This window comes from Colletes gigas, unplaced genomic scaffold (assembly GCF_013123115.1).
Source record: "Colletes gigas isolate AHSC1104 unplaced genomic scaffold, ASM1312311v1 Colletes_gigas_Sc00055, whole genome shotgun sequence".
NCBI classification, from domain to species: Eukaryota; Metazoa; Arthropoda; class Insecta; order Hymenoptera; family Colletidae; genus Colletes; species Colletes gigas.
This window is the reverse complement of record NW_025106684.1, coordinates 325,492-342,263: the sequence shown is the minus strand read 5'-3', so window position 1 is coordinate 342,263 and position 16,772 is coordinate 325,492. Positions and strand designations below refer to the sequence as shown.

Genomic DNA, 16,772 nt, shown 5'->3' with positions numbered 1-16,772 from the left:
CCTGACAATAACAGTGACGGTCTCTTCCTTCGTTCCTCTGCGGATGACGTGGGATCCAGCGTTTGCGTCAAACCTTCTTTTCCTATCCGCCGTTCTCCACCATTTTAAACGATAGCTCGCAACACTTCTTGCGGTACACAGAGTGATCCACATTTTTTTTCATTCGTGCTTCGAGTAAAAATAAGACCGACCAGTCGCGCAACAAAAACTTCATTAATTCTTCGGTGAGAAGTTGTAAAAAATAAAAAATTATGAAACGTTGTAGATAACAGCGTGCAAAAGTGTCAATCGTTGCTTTGCAGCTTCGATGCACTGGCTTGTTATTTTATTCGAATATACTTCTGTAAATAATATCGTTCGTGATGTTTTCTACTTTGACTGGAAGAGTCCTCGAAAGTAGCCTCCCATTTTTAGTCGTCGCAGTGATTTCCTCCTTAAATGAACACACGCACGACGGAGTATGATCGTTGTTACATAAGACGATGAATAATTTATTTAACCACTTTCTGTTTTTACTTTATTTCTGCAATACATGCATGTTAGATGAATATTAAACTCGTCGTGTCCTTTTAAAATAGTAATTTATGGACGTTTCGTTTCTCGGATTATCATGCTGCCGGTGGTTTCAGAGATTTTGTAAAAATAGGTACAAAATGTAACGCGCTTGTTACTGCGTTTCAAAGGGTAACGAGAAAGTCGGGCATTTAACCGACTTCGCGACACACAGCTGACGAGCAACGAGAATTAACAGTGTCAATTCGCTGCTTTGAATCAATTCTCGCCCTCTGCCTTGAAGATTTATGCGACGATAACTGTAACATTTCATTTAGTTACCAACCGCGCGCAATGCCACGCACAATGAAACAAAACAACGACGCTTTATTAAGGAACTGTTTTTGCAGCGTTCTATTTTCTGGTACATTCTATAACGAAAACCATTCTTCGATTTAATTTGCAACGATACAAAGATATTGACATTCATTAAATTTATTTTTATACACAATATAAATACTAAACGCGTTTGAAATATATTGGGATACAATTTGGAGTATTTCAAATTACGATTCATTTTGGGCATCTCAAATTAATAATAAAATTAACATATGAAAAATAGACACGAAACTATAGAATTAATATGTGAATGAGTAGATGAAACAATTTACTCTGAACTCTTGACGTCATTGTTTAACAGGTCATTTAACCCTATCATTTGCAATATTACAAATTAGGTAACATTCAAGCATCCTTGCGCTTCCTCTATCGCAGACAGAGGAGATCGATGCTTGAAAATTTGGGAGACTTCGATGCCTGCACTAATCCGTACTACAAAGGTTACGCGACGTACTATGCGTATTTTTAAGTAAATTGAACGCTTAACACTTGGCATGCGGGCAACGTATTTTTACGTTTTTTACAGTCTGTCGTTGGAGCGCGGGTCACGTAAAAATACGTGTTTAGTAGATTTGTGATGGATAACGGATATTTTCATAATTTCGTAAAAATATCGTTTTCTGTGTTAAAATAATCATACAGTATATATTTAAGTGTAAAATAAAAAAAGTTTCGTTGATAAAAACGAAGTAGTTTTCGATTTACTGTGATTTTACTGAATAGCCAAACTTCCCACGATTCACGAAAAAATGGCCGCTGCACGCGTAAGTTGCTGGCGAAGTATACCCGCATGCCAAGTGTTAATATATTTTCTACTCCCGCAAGCACTATTACACGATCTTTTAACTTTATTTTGGATTCTTAATAACAGTTTGCAACCTACAATTTGTTCATTTGTAATCCTGCTGCTGACAAATGGCGCGTCATTTTCTTTATAAAAATCTTTATCGAATATGCATAATAAATGGTAACTTGTATACCGAAAAATACATCAGATGTTTCAACTGCAACGTTCTGTACTGTATGAACGTACTGTACGTTCAAAATGTAGACAGATTCTATCAGAGGGCAGGTTTGAAGCGTATAATTAAATCGTCAAGTCCTAAAACCGCGACAATATGAAAGTATTTGTTTATAAAACGTTTATAAAACATGGTAGAAAACTTTTGAACGGTAGTGTATGTCCTTCTGAGCGTCTCGTTCGTCCTATGCGTAACGTCGTGAACGGCACAAAGTCTCGTTATTGTATTCAACCTTGCCTTTACGCCACGATTACGTCGCACCTGTAAAGTTCCGTTTCCGATACGCGAGGAACGTTAATGTTTCAGGAGATCGGTGATTATCGGAGCCACGTTTGAAACTGCACCGCTGTTCGAACCATTGCGAAACATTCCTTCCTGCGTTTGCCCTTTAATTCTCACGGTCAAGGCGACACGGTCGCCGACAATCCGTTCGAGCAACGTTCGTAAATATGACGCACTCAATTACACTTTGTTTATGCAATATCTCGAACGTCGATAAAGTTACAAAGCGAGGAATTTGCCCGACTTGACTTTCGTTGCGGCGAGGAAGCTTCCCCTAAATCGCATCCCTTCAATTTCTTTCGCATTAATTAATGCAAATATCGTTGGCGAATATATAAATAAAAGTTAAAAAAAAAATCGAATTCATGTGAATTCTGTTGCTGTTCAGTTGTTCGAAGATGGGGAAACCACCATCCGGTTCATTAATCCGGGATAAAAGTCGTTCAGTTACGCGGGTGGCAATGTATTCGAAGGTTTCGTTACAGAAATATCGTCTTTTCCAATTACTTGACATTATTACGTCCAACTTTAACACGTAAAATAAAATGATTAATTGAGAATGTTTCACGAAGAAAGAAAAATGTTTCAAATTATTGTTTTAATTGTTTCCGTGAAAACGATTATTTTCACTTCGAGCCTGCGTATGCTTCCTTGCGGTATGACGGTGTAACGACCTGTGTTGCTATCACTGAAACCATAGCCTTTGATAGATTTTTGATTGTAATATAATTGTACATCCGCGTCCCGTAATATGTTAGTAAATTGCATATTGGCGGTTGCCTTGAAACGAATGTTACATAACTGCTATAAATTTCTATGTATTTTCGAATACTCTTTTTATTGTTTGTTGCTTTTGGTAAATATTATGAGTTACCAAAGAGCACACGGTCATCGTATTAGACCGTAACGTATGGTGCACCCGAATAATTGGAAATAAATGGCCGCTCAAAGTGTCGTTAAAAAATTAGATATTTTACCGTTTCGTGATAAAGCGGACACCACCGTCGACGGGACAATTAGTATTTCAAGGCAGAAGCAATCGGTCGAAACTCAATGGATTTTTAAACGTATTAGTCACTGGATTGGCAGGTTACGTAACGAGTCTATGGAAGACAATAGATTTGTTTCAATATGGAAGTAACAATGAGAGGGTCATTAGGTTACGGAAGAATATTTCAAGGTGAAAATATACGGTAATATTTCGTGCCATTAGAAGTTGGTAGCCAAATGAAAAATGTAGCGAGTTAACTACGATAGGGATATAACGTTTCCTCTTCGGTTGGCCTTTTGACGATGGTCAAGGCCACTTGCCGGTTAATCATAAGAAACTGAATAAACCCACGTCATGCATCAACGACGCCTTGTTACGATAGATCTTGTTGATATAATTGAAAGGTAAGAAGCGTGAAATAATAATTTCGTCGAATACTTTACACGAACGAATGATTTACTTATGCGGCGTACGTTCCCTGAACCGATTCCTCAAAAGCGATAAAAGGCCTTATGGAATACGATATCGAGTGATGGATGAGGTCAGAAGGATTATGTAATTACAAATCAAACGATTAAATTGATAAACGATTGATACGAAGAAAATGCTGAGCAGAGAATTCCTAAAAATAGATATCGAGTGGCAAAAGTTACGAAGAACAGACCTTTTTATACAGAATCTATTATTACTAATGAAAAAAAATGTTCTTCTTATGTTTTTTAGAATGTTTCGAGATAATGTTATCTTTCTTAATTTGAACGACACAATTCGTGCTATCTTAAAAGTATAAAAAGAAACGCATCGAGTATGCGTATACAGTAACTTTCAAACAATCGAAGGTTACACGAAAGTAGAAATTATTTAAACGCGTCGAGTTCATTACGATAGCGACACTTTATTTTATTGACAAGACACGTATTATATAAGCTCGTTCGATTTTTTAACGTAAATTTTTTTAACGACCGAGTACAATTTTGATTTTAATTAATTTCATTTTAAACCAAAGTGTAAAATTCGTAAGCGACGTTACGAACTGGACGTGATTTGTTTGCGGTCGAAGGATTTTCGCAAATCGACGTAACTTCGGCAATAACAATGATATGCAGTAGTCAAGGACATACGCGTACACACGTTTCTAAAATTGTCTTCTATCGAGCCTGGAGGACATTCTTTCGAAACTAATTTAATACAAATGAAAAAGAAATAACGATAAAATAAAAAATAAATTGTTACGTAACTATTCTTGCATCTTTCACACTAAAATTGAAATTTTAAAAACATCCTAATGATATCTGACGCTTCCAAAGTTCAAGAAATGCTATGTACAATACTGGACATAAGTATTGGCACAGCATGGTTGTTGTGGAACAAATGCTTGGAACTATTAAACAAATCGATTTGACGGACAAACTTTTTGACATATTCATTTACTATCTATTTTCGTTTATTTGTAATCGACACCCGCAAATAAAAATAATTTTTTCAGAACGATTTGAAATTTTTTAATTTCCTCGAAAAATCTCAGCACCTATTCGAATTTCTTTTTCTAATGTACATAGGATTTCGGGTGGATGTGTATTCACCAAAAATGATTGTAATTGACGTCTGCAACTAAAAATAATTTTTTTAGACCGATTTGAAATTTTTTAATTCTGTCGAAAAATGTTTCCAGTTACTCGAATTTTTTTCTCGAAAGTGCGTAGGATTTCGGGGGTGTGTCTTTTCACCAAAAATGGTTGTAATTGACCCCCCTAGCGAAAAATAATTTTTTCAGAATGATTCGAAATTTTTTTTCTTCGCCGAAAAAATTTAGACACCTACGAATTTTTTTCTCGAAAGTGCGTAGGATTTCGGGGGTATGTCTATTCACCAAAAATGATTGTAATTGACCCTTGCAACCGAAAATAATTTTTCCAGAATGATTTGAAACTTTTTAATAACTTTTTAACGAAATCTCAATCAAGATATTGATATTTTCACTTTCGTCTTACTTTGGTCTCTAGAATCTCCCATTAAAATTTTTCCGAAGGGTAGCCTAATACCCTGTACACATGAATTTCCTATAAAAAAATGTTTTAAATGCAGCTCAGGGCGATATTTGCGTGTATCGATGAAAACATTGACGCCCGTGGTAAATACAGGCCTGCAAGAAAAATGAAATTTCAATCAAAATGGCGGCAGTAAATCACGCGGTATCGGCCCGGTTGTACGAGCGTGTGGATAAGCAGGAAGCTTATCTGTGTTCCAGTTGCCAATGATCTCGTGTTCACGTTCGCTATGGTTCAAATGTTTAATCTGTTTTTTTTCCTCATTTTTTTTTTTTTGATAAGCATACGAGGAAAATAGGCACGGGTCCGGATTTGTTGGGTGAGGTTGGGAGCGACACTTCCACCACCGATTGGTCGTCGAGATTACAGGCTCATTACTTAGTGTCATCTCGTGTCGTGGAAGAGTAACTTTTTATTTGCTGTCCACGCGGAAAGCACGCGACGTGAATGATCTCACGTGAAATCTTAACGCAATTCGCTCGAGACAATTCTCTCCCAACTAATTGTTTCACGGGGAAGACATTTCAGAATAATAACGAGAAAACTTTCGTACCATTCTTCTTGCAAATCTTATTTTTCCACGCATCGGGAAACACGACCAATTTTTTATTGTTCCCTTTCGAATTTTAGGTAAGGTCGTTGATTTTAAACGACGTTTCTCGCACAATAAATATTACGAACATTTTCTAGGCCGCTATCCGTTACGACTAATAGATAACACGATCGTAATCTCTCGTCACGTGACCGCTGCTATTGTTCCCGTATTTGTTTAACCATTGTTCTTTTGTCTAGTCACCGGTTACCTGCATAATTGTTTCGAAATACGTAACCACTATAATCCTACGGTGCGGTTTATGCACAGTTCATTATTAATGAGCGCGCCGTGAGTAACTACGGCTGTGACCGATGTCGAATAAGAGTCGACTTAAAAACCCAGCCGATTTCGTCGTTGGAAATTGTTGACAGACAGTGTAAATCGAATGACGGGGACTTTGCAACAACTATACTCTCTGAATAAGTCACGTGACTATATCCATTATTTACATCTACCCGTGAGGAGGATCGATGTGTGCGACCTAAGGTTTTGTATACGATCGTTAAGGCAACGTTTCCTCGTTTCTATATGTCGAATAACGGTAACACTGTCGATTAAATTCGCGCAAAAAGGTTACGAGAACATAGCACAGCGATCGTACGATAATTTTCTGCGAAAAAAAAGAATATCTCGATAAAGAAATGTTGAAAATCGATAACAATAATAGATCGTACGCGAACCTTTGACGTATAACAAGAACAATTCGTTTTGTCGAGCAAAATGGTGACAAACTATGACGAGAAGGTTTAAAGCCAAACATATGCAACCGTGTTGCTTGACAAGACTATGGATTTTTTCTGTTACTTATCTGGTATACTTCAAGAATATCGAGAACTCCTTAATGGCTGTCAGAGCAAACTCTGGACAAATATATGCAACCATGCATATACATACTCTGGACAAATATATGTATGCAACCATGTTGCTTGACAAGACTATGGATTTTTTCTATTTCTTAACTGGTATACTTCAAGAATATCGAGAACTCCTTAATGGCTGTGAGAGCAAACTCTGGACGTAGATTTGAAAATGAATTACAAAATTATTACATATTTTAAAAAGGAAGTACCAATCGACATAAAACACGATAGTAATACGAGTGCGTATTTAATCGTATTTAACACGATTTTATACTCTATTGGAAGTACATTGAAAACAAATTATACCGTGTTTGGTCTTATTTTAATCAGGAAACTCTGACAAATACATTGGTAAAAGTTACATTAAAAAAAAAAGCAAAAATAAAAAAGTTTCATCTTTGCAATATGTACCGTTGCCTCGCCGATATTCGCGGTCCAGATCAGGTTAGACTAACGCGGTCCGCTCGACGTTGAGCTTCGTGGAAAATGGCAATTTATCCAAAATCACACCAATGATATTAAAAATAACTTTTGTTTACTTGAATTTCTTTGTCGATATGAATGAATGTAATTAATATACCATTGAAGAGTTATTTAGACAAAATAGTATTAAATTGGTATGATTGTAGGACGAGACGATCGGAAAACGAACGTTTCTATTTTAAGACGACCGATCAAATATTAACAGTTGCACCTACGCGCTCGTGTATTTTTATCGGTCAGCGATGAACTCTATCGTTAGTAACAATGCTGATAACGACGGTGCCCGACTTGGAAGACGCGGGCTCTCGAGCGACTCGGGGGAAAAATGAAGGCAACGACTGCAAGCATTCCGAGGCATCGGGAAATACGACGGGATTTATATAACCCGAGCACACACTCGAACAAGTGAAAACGTATGTGACGTTTCCGAGTCCAAGGTCGATCGACACGGACTTCGCAGGAGAAAGGATCTGCACGGCGTGTTTTAAAGCGGACAGGAATGCACGAATTTCGAATACAACGGTTATTTTTCTTTTTTTTTTTTCAAACAATTCGACCGGGGAAAACTTTTACCATTTCGCTCGTTCGACCGGCGGTCGAGTTTCACGCTTCGGTTTATTTTTCACTTCGTGGAACGCGAAAAACCATCTCTCGCGATAGCTCTAAATTTAGAAACTTATTTTCGCATCGCTACGAGCCAAAAATCCTACACGGAATACAATTTCTACGATACGTGCAGCAAATTTGTATATTTTCTACACTTTCGATACAAGCGTCGTTAGAATCGTATGCGTCTTTTATTTTATTTTAATGTGCAACTATTACGGCGTTCACCTGTTACGTCTAGGAACGCGTTTGCATGCACGATGCGGCTAGAATGTTAAACATAATTAAGTGCTTTCGTCGAGAGTAATGCCAACGTGATCTGCGTTCCGTGATAGGTGCAACAAACGGTTACATGTAAATTGTAAGAGCGGTTCAACTTCCACTGAAGCTGATCTCTGTACGCAATTGACTACAGCCGTTTATAAATAATTTATGATTTCTTAAAATGATTCACATAACTGTGTCAGATGTTCAATTAATTTATAATCACAGATATACCTTGTAATAATCATTCCAGTCACCGTCTTGGTTCTACATATTTGACTAGGAATGATTTTCTTATACGTACGTACGAGTCATCTTTTCCTCTAGCAATGGAGTTAATGAACAGTACTTTAACGTTCCTGTATGAAATGAATAATACACTGATCGGGTCGAGGACCCACTTGGTTGACATCGAGTTTTTGTAAGACTACAGTATACAGGGTGTACGGGTGGTAAAATTTTAATGGGAGATTCTAGAGGTCAAAATAAGACGAAAATCAAGAATATCAATTTCTTGATTGAGGCTTTGTTAAAAAGCTATTAAAAAATTAAATTAAAAATTTTCAAATCGTCCTGAAAAAATTATTTTTGTTTACAGGGGTCGATTACAATCAATTTTGGTGAATAGACATAACCCCGAATTTCTACGCACTTTCGAGAAAAAAATTCAGGTAGGCCAACAAATTTTTCGACAAAATTAAAAAATTTTAAATCGTCCTGAAAAAATTATTTTCGTTTACAGGGGTCGATTACAATCAATTTTGGTGAATAGACATAACCCCGAATTTCTACGCACTTTCGAGAAAAAAATTCACGTCGGTGGACAAATTTTTCGACAGAATTGAAAAATTTCAAATCGTTCTGGAAAAATTATTTTCGTTTGTGGAGGTCGATTACAATCATTTTTGGTGAATAGACATAACCCCGAAATCCTACGTAGTTTCGAGAAAAAAATTCTTCCGTGAAAATATAATTTCAAACCAGAAATGGTACCCCAAAATCTCATGCCTACGTTTAAAAGACCATAACTTCTGAACGGATTGGACAATTTTAATGTTTCAAAATGCAAACGAAGCGTATTTTAATGAAAAGTGTAGAGAAATTCCAAGATTATACGTAAAGTTGCTCCTTAATCCCGTAAAGTGAGAAAATCCCATAAAAATGATCCAATATTCAAGCGACCATAACTCCTACAATAGTGAATATATTTCAGTGAAATTTTTTTCTGATGTAGAGCTCATGGGTAGCTACAAAAAAGTACTATACAATTTTTCTGTAGGGCGTCAAACAAAATTACTAAAAATGAAAAACGAATTCATATGAAAAATCGACAGGGGGTAGTAACTTTTTGGTGGAAAAAAAAAAATTTTGAATCGTCCTGAAAAAATTATTTTTAGCTAGGTGGGTCAATTACAACCATTTTTGGTGAACAGACACACCTCACAAATCCTTCGCAGTTTCGAGAAAAAAATTCGAGTAGGTGGTAAAATACCTTGTATAGTATAAATCTAATATAAAAAAAACTTAAACAGTATAAATTTGTACGATGTTAATATTTATTTTTTTAAAAACAACCGTTTTCTCCGTCCTCTCGTGGCAAGAGCCCCGCCGTGCATCGCGGGAGTCACGGTCGCGCGCCGAACCCGGATCCATCGATCCGCGATCGAAGGAATATGCATATTCATTTCGTTTCCCCGTCGATCGTTGCATTTAAATCGCGACGAGACGCGGCCACCATGCAGAAGCGTCGCGAAACGCGGCATAGGTGATCAGTTTAAGTGCGCGTGCAACCGAATTGGATCGTTCCGTGATTTATCGGTCCGTTTGATCCGGCATTTATTTAAACCACCGACGGTTGTTGGACAGTGAGCACTTACCGCGCCACCTTCTGAGGCCCCGATCAATTGGAATCTTCAACGTTTTGCCCGACCATTAACTGGTAGACAGGCGCAACGAGCAGATGCGATGGCGACTTACGTAATTCCCGAACGAGCGACACAACCAACGCAACCTGACTCTCGTGCAATCAAAGCGTTTGACTTTCCCTAAAAAAAAAAAGAAAAAAAAAAAAATCCTACCGACCAATAGCATCCCTCTCTCTTTCGCTCGTTCTCGATGATAAATACGGCGAAGAATAAACTTTAACGGACATATTAAAATGTTTACGCATGTTTCTGTTCTGTATACTTTCGCTGGAAGGATAAAAATATATAAGATCGTTCTATTTCGCGTTTTCTGATCGGTACTCGTGTAAAAGTATCGCGTGCAATAAATATGGAATTAGAACTGAAACGCGTATGGTGCACAGGGCGTACACAAATAGCCTGTCGTGCCATTTACACATTAAATCACGCGCCTGGATCGATGAAGATTATAGAAAATATGTTGCAAAATTCCAAATTCAAGATTAATGTTTCATTTTTGCCCTGAGATTATCAGTTTTTCTTACTTGGTAATAATCTTGTTTATAATTGACAAAACTGGTACCTTGAAATATCAATGTTAGTTGGCGCTGGTGATATTGGTAAATCGGTATACCGGTTTGTCGGTAAGTCTAAATTAAGTATAATAATAAAGTGCGTGTATGCGTTTTATATTTTTCGAGGTTCGTTTATTGTACAGTGTAACAATGAGCCTCGTATATAACAAATAAATATTTCAATATAAACGAGTGTATTAAATTCTGGGTAAATGAAAACTTTTGTATATTTCTCGGTACCAGTTTTGGATGAAATGTAATCTCATTACAACTGCAACGATTACATCTACAAAGTAACCGTACTGTAATTACATGGTAATTACATGTTAATCGTACAATATTATGATTTACGATTATGGTTATACGGCAATTACACGATGATTACAATCGCTATGTCATTACAGTGCAATTACATTGTAATACTAATCATCGCAAACGTAATTCGATTACACTTTGCCTAACACTGTTTAGTAGTGCATATATTCATTTTAGTGAATTCTATATTAATAAATTATAATTTTTCTCACACCACAAATACTTTACATCGCTCTAACGTTAATAATAACACAAAGTAGAAAGACAGTTTTCCATAAAGTAAAACGAAAAACTAAGACTAACTAAGCACAATTAAATCCGACGGCCATTCTCATGCGTTACGTGTGGCACGATTATATCCTGATACATATTTCATATTGTAAATGTGAAATGTATTGCAAATATACGAACACGAATTGTGCATTACGTGTTTTGCATGTTACATACTTTTCGAAACGTGTACGAACGTAAATGCAGAAGTATACATTGGTGTTTTCCTTTCTTAGCGACAATTATAAGGGTGTTCGGCCATTTCTGGGAAAAATTTTAATGGGAGATTCTAGAGACCAAAGACGAAAATCAAGAATATCAATTTCTTGACTGAGGCTTCGTTAAAAAGTTATTAAAAAATTAGATAAAAAAATTTCTAATCACTATGAAAAAATTATTTTCGGTTGCGGTGCTCAATTACAATCATATTTGGTCATTACGTATACCCTCGAAATCCTACCCACTTTCGAGAAAAATATTCGAGGTGTGAAATTTTTCGACAAAATTAAAAAATTTCAAATCGGTCTGGAAAAATTATTTTCGGTCGCTGGGGTCGATTACAATCAATTTTTGTGAATAGACATAACCCCGAAATCCTACGCACTTTCGAGAAAAAAATTCGAGAAGGTGGACTTTGTCGACAAAATTAAAAAATTTCAAATCGTTCTGGAAAAATTATTTTCGTTTGTAGGGGTCGATTACAATCATTTTTGGTGAATAGACATACCACCGAAATCTTGCTCATTTTCGAGAAAAAAATTCAGTACGGGCGGAATTTTAAACGTTAATAACTTTTTAACGAAACCTCCAACAACACATTAGTATTCTTGATTTTCGTTTTATTCATTAAAATTTTTCCCAGGTGTGGCCGAACACCCTGTATAATTTTACAATGCTCTAAGAATTGTAACACGTGGATGTTACGATTAAAAATAAAAGCGACGATTACACAGTTTACGACGATCACCATGGTACAACCACAAAGAAGCTGATTTGTGTATGTAAAAATAATTCATAATTATAGAATGCATCCGAATGAGAAAAATATTGATTAAACAATTCGATTCATTTTTGCACGAGGAATCATTCTGATCACCCTGTGTATGTTTGTACCATGGTTACCGCATCACCCTTCGTAGACGTGATTAACCCTTAAGTACTAAGGTTACAAATGTTCACGTTTTTATAGTTAAACGTATAAAAGTGTGGAAATTTGGGGGTTCAAATGAGCAAAACTCGACTTCCTCTCAGTAACACATATTTAATGACCAGGAGGCTTCGTTACAGACAAAAAAACACACGGTACAATAGTAGTAAGTCAGAAGAACTCTAGGTGGCGCAGAAACAAATGGCGCTTTATTTCTAACAAAAAATTGGGGAAAAGTCCAAGAAAATTAAAAAAAGGCAACGAGAAAACATTTTTGTTCCTCATATTTATTGTTATATGTATCCATTCACAAGCAAGTTCAATTTTCAGTATTCGACTTCACGGATTATTATTTAGATTTCAACTAACTTTGGATCCATCATCGTTACTTTGTCCGCCATGAGGCATTATCCACTTAATTTTTGGTTATGTCATTTTTTCAACGATAGTACTTAAAGTTCGCAAATATTAATATTTCTGTCTAATTTATATTACAAATACATGCGTTCAACGTAACGATTCTCAATAAATCTTTGACATTTCTACTCGGATCGCAAACGTGTCTTATACGCACGCAAATCATGCTCGACGAGTCGCGTACAGTTTAATCACATTCTTCGCTATTGATATCACAGGGCCATTGTGATCGTTGTGTTTACGGTACTTTTAAATACGTTTCCTTATTGTTCCAAATTGGTATACAATTGTAACGTCTGTTGCGTAAGCAATAATAAAAACGATCCTCAACGTCTGGAATTCTCATCGTGCACGATGCTTCGAAAAAAGTGATTTCAAGCTTCGAAATAAATCGAAACGATCGTCCAAACGTTTCTTTTTCACGCGGAGCCTCTCTTCCAGTCTCCTTCCAAGAACGTTAACTTCGACTCGGGTACACGTGCACTCGGCTAAAATGCGACATAACGGATTTCGCCGTAGAGCCGCTGTTATGGTTTCCTTCCAAGCATAATATGTCGTCACGGTGTTGCTGTCAGACTCGACCGAAGCAGGGAGCGAACACTTTTGGCGTCACCAAGGCCAATCGTCTCTCGTTGCCAACCCAAACATTCCCATAACCGCCTTCTCGCAGCGTGTGGTTCTCGATATACATTTCTTCTGATTAATATCTTCTATTCGGGTCATATGAATTTAACGAAGAAATATACACGCATACGTACCGGGTGTCTCTCGGTAATCTTGTCACGAATCGTATCTTCGTTACTTCTAACTAGAGATGGCGTGCAAAATCACTAACAGTGGTTTATCACAGTGATCGCAAAATCACGATCACGTTTGTGATTAAACTCCATTCACGACCGTGATCCGAAAGATGGCGTTTTAGTAGCGGTTCACGTTCACTGTGATCGTTAGTGTTCCGCTAACTCCCCTCGGTGGAAATTCAAAGGATTACAAATGCGCCTTTAAATTGTATAGTAATGTAGTACTAAGCAATGAAAAAGGCTGGGTTAGGTCTGGGTTGTTATTTAAAAATAACAACATAGGTAATTTTGATGGTTTTAAATTAGTTCCAGCTTTTGAAAATATCCTTTCGCCGATTCAATTAATATTTCCTAATTTGCATATTAAAATATATGGTAGGTTTTTACTCATAATAGCTGCTTTAGCTATAATTGGCTCTTTTAATAATGTAAATCTGTCATGTGATATACTCATACGCAAACACAATGATTTTAACTAAATTTTTTTTTTATATTCTGTTATTCTTACATTATTATAAATATATTTATTATATGCTTGATCAAACCTTGCTTATAAAGTTATAACATAAGTGGCATGTATATAAATTGAAATTTTTACATTATTCATAGTAAGTTTTTATACATTAATACGACATTTTGTATATATTTATATTATAAAGAAATAAGTTAGAATTTAAAATTACAAACAGGTTAGTTTTGCGTATACATTAATTTGTTGAAAAATTCCACTAACATTTATGAAACGAATGTTGAAACAATGAGAAATAAAACTTATACTTAGATCTATTGCTTTTAGACCATATTATAATACAATACATATACAGTTTAAGGACATAATTCGTGAAAAGTGAACGCTCCCCACCAATTAAAAGAGATCACGAATCACTGTGAAAAATCACCATGATTGGAAATGAACGTGATCGAATCACGAGTGACACAAAAGTAGCAGTTCACGCCATCTCTATTTCTAACAATACAAAGAAACGACTTAGTCGCTACGAAAATAATAGTCAATATCAACCTAACCTAACCTAACTCCAGTATTCTAATAAAAGAATTTTATATTATCGAACCCACTTGAGAAAGAAGGCCTAATCTACAATGATCTTTGAATGTTTACAATGCGATCAAACCATTTAAAATGAAACATTTTCTTTTTATAGTCAGAAATAAAAAATTTTAATTTTCTCAATTTAACCTTTACCTTTACTTATTCTTATAGTCAGGGTGTACAGTTCCCTATTATGGTGTTGCAGAATTAAATCTTCTTTCACAGCTTAACACGGTTGGTTTTCATAAGCTAAATAGATTCCCGCAACAAAACCAACAAAAGGGTTGTTTTGATCGCGTGGCTGGTGAGGTGAAACTACCTCCCTCCACTGACGCGATCAGAGGGTCAAACGCAAGGAAGTTAATCTACTTCCATCATCAAAAACATGTTGAATAAATGCAAGTTTCAGATAACAAAAACGTGCACCGTAGCTTTACTCTATTCTTTGTTGCTTAGTTTAGTATACTTCGTAAGTTTTACTTTTATAACTACGATAAATATAATTATATACATAGATGCACAATATACCGCTATAAATCATTGGACGCTTGACTTGCTCGGTTTAAAAAATGCAAACAACGACAAACGTACAATTTTCTGGATAATTTATATTTTCGTTGTAATTTGAAGAATTGATAAGAGTTTCATTTCATAATCTATCATGATCGTTGAATATCAATCGTTATATAAGGTTTTCCCCGAATGTCTGACCGATGAAGCGAGCGTTAATGATGTTTTCACGCTTGATGCAACGATAAGTAAAAATAGGGAAAATAATCTTGTTATCTTTGGAAATGTCCAATTCGTAGAAAGACTTATCCAAACATTAAATTTCTGAAAATTTATCGGGTATTCTATAAATTTATTGCTTATTTAGTTATCAACGATAATATGTGATTGGACGAGTATTTATTGGACCATACAAAATAGCTCAATAAGTTTATTAAGCTGCCCTCTATGGTCCAATAAATACTATCTAATCACAATAATATTTGGCTGTTACTCTTGAACATGCATAAAAAATTAAATATGAATTTTGTATTAAATATAGTTGAGACGACCAAAATTCTTATCCACGATAGACGCAAATTTCTAATAATGAATAAAAGATCAGTGTTTGAATTATAGAATTAAATATTTTATTATCAAGAAATAAAAACTTAACTGTTCGATGAAATAACCAACTATACAGGGTGTTCGGCCACACCCGGTAAAAATTTTAATGGGAGATAAGAATATCAATTTCTTAATTGGGGCTTCGTTAAAAAGTTATTAAAAAATTAAATTAAAAAATTTCAAATCATTCTGAGAAAATTATTTTCGGTTGCAAGGGTCGTTAAAATCATTTTTGGCAATTGGACATAACCCCGAATTCCTACACACTTTCGAGAAAAAAATTCGAGTAGGTGGACAAAGTCGACGAAAAAAAAAATTTTCAATTGTTCTGGAAAAATTATTTTCGGTCGCGGGGGTCGATTACAATCGTTTTTGGTCATTAGACATAACCCCGAAATCCTGCGCACTTTCGAGAAAAAAATTCGAGTAGGTGGACAAAGTCAACGAAAAAAAAAATTTTCAATCGTTCTGGAAAAATTATTTTCGGTCGCGGGGGTCGATTACGATCAATTTTGGTAAATAGACATAACCCCAAAATCCTGCGCATTTTCGAGAAAAAAATTCAGTACTTGGGACTTTAAACGTTAGTAACTTTTTAACAAAGCCTCCATCAACAAATTCGTATTCTTGATTTTCGTGCTATTTTGGCCTCTAAAATTTCCCATTAAAATTTTTCCCAGGGTTGGTCGAGAACACCCTGTATAACCTAACTCGATAACCTAACCAACTCTAATGCAGAGAATCTAGCACAAGCTGTTGAAAAATAGTTGACAACGTATTTCTCCTGGCGTTAACTAACAATAAACAAAAACAATAAAGGAAAAAATATCCTACGACGTTAACTTTACGTTTAAACGAGGAATACATAACGTTGTTACTTTGAAATTGTGTATCAGTTTCAGCGAACTGCATCACGTTCGAATGGAATTGCTCGTTTAAAATTGAATGCGTGTCTACGATTACTTAAATGTTTCAAGCGGTAATTAAATTTTCGATCGATACCGCGTCCATTATTCTTTTAAAATTAGCGTAAATAAACGAAAGAGAAACATACATAGTGCAATTACGTCCGAGGATCATGAGTGTACTGTTGAGTACCGAGTACGAGAGGTCATCGGCAGTTTCACAGCAAAAA

At 35.8% G+C, this 16,772-nt stretch overlaps 1 protein-coding gene across 1 annotated transcript in view; it reads right to left on the bottom strand.

The window, feature by feature from the left end:
* LOC122403496 (phospholipid-transporting ATPase ID) overlaps nucleotides 1–16,772 on the bottom strand; it is a 124,347-nt gene that overhangs the window by 83,999 nt on the left and 23,576 nt on the right. The gene's annotated exons all lie outside the window — the stretch shown is intronic.